Source organism: Pan paniscus, chromosome 2 (genome assembly GCF_029289425.2).
Source record: "Pan paniscus chromosome 2, NHGRI_mPanPan1-v2.0_pri, whole genome shotgun sequence".
NCBI classification, from domain to species: domain Eukaryota; kingdom Metazoa; phylum Chordata; class Mammalia; order Primates; family Hominidae; genus Pan; species Pan paniscus.
In genome coordinates, this window is record NC_085926.1 from 74,650,208 (window position 1) to 74,651,576 (window position 1,369).

Genomic DNA, 1,369 nt, shown 5'->3' on the forward strand with positions numbered 1-1,369 from the left:
GTCAACTTTGATATTAATATAGCCATTCTAACTTTTTTTACTTTCTGTTTTAAAATTGCTTTATTGAGATGTAATTCACATATCATATAGCTCAGTCAAAGTACTTTTTCCTTAAATTTAAAGGGTTGTAAAACCATCACCACTACCTACTTTTGAACATTTTGTTCCCCCAGAAGAAACTGTTTACCTATTAGTAGTCAGTTTCATTCCCTGCCCCGAGGATTACACAACACGAATCTATCTTTCCGTTTCTATAAACTTGCTTATTTGGGACATTTCATATAATTGGAATAATGAAATACATGGTCTTTTGTGACTGGTTTCTTTTACTTAACATAATGTGCTCAAGATTCATCCATGCTGTAGTATGTATCAATACTCACTCATTTTCATGGCTGAATAATATTTCATTACATGATATGTTTGCTTCCTATTGCTGCTTTAACAAGTTCCTACAAGTGGCTTGAAACAGCTGATTTATTAGCTTACAGGTCTATAGGTTACAAGTCCAATACAAATTTCACTTGGCTAAAATGAAGGTCTTGGCAGGGCATTAATGCCTCCTGAAAGGAATGCAGCCCTGCCCACACCTTGATTTTAGCCAAGTGAAATCTGTATTAGACCTGTAACCTACAGAACTGTAAGCTAATAAATACGTTATTTCAAACCACCTATAGTAACAAAGTTCCTCAATTTTCCCCTCTCCTAGAGGCTGCCCATATTTCCTGGTTCATGGCTCTCTACCTCCATCATCAAAGCCAACAGTAACAGGTACTTCTTCTTACATTGAATCAGTTTGACTGACTCTTCCACCTCTTTCTTCCAATTTTAAAGACCCCTTTCTTTTTATTTTAGATTAGGGTGTGGATAGTAAATGTATTTTCAACATTTTACCTTTAATTTAATATTTATATGAAAACAGTTTTCTTGTGCATAGCATAAGATTGCATCTTGTATTATCTATCCATATATGTGTGTTTGTACATATATATTCACAGCCATTTTAATATTATCTTCTATAGTAATGTTTCTCTTGAAAGCCAAGTTTCGGAAAGTGAGAATACTTCCTGAATTTCCATGTCATCCTTGCTCAGAGGCCATGCAAATCTTCTCTGTAATGTTCTGACTTTAGTATACATACTGCCAAAGTGATTGTTCTGTAAAAATGTTTTGACTTGCTAATATCCTTACTAAATTAAGAACCTTGTGAGGAGAGGGAAAATGTTAATTCATTTACAATTGCCTGTCTTAACCGTGTAGACAATAAATATTTGTTGAATATTTAATGTGTTAATTAATGTATTTGTGTATTAAAGCAGCTTCATAGAATTTCACTGTATAAATTTCATTTGGCGAGCTTAATTCGTGG

General features: G+C 33.5%; 1 non-coding gene across 1 annotated transcript; it reads right to left on the bottom strand.

The window, feature by feature from the left end:
* Window positions 1-1,049: 1,049 nt before the first annotated feature.
* On the bottom strand, window positions 1,050-1,152 carry LOC112439391 (U6 spliceosomal RNA). The gene has a single exon (XR_003027687.1). It is a non-coding gene; the product is annotated as a U6 spliceosomal RNA (small nuclear RNA).
* Window positions 1,153-1,369: the final 217 nt, after the last annotated feature.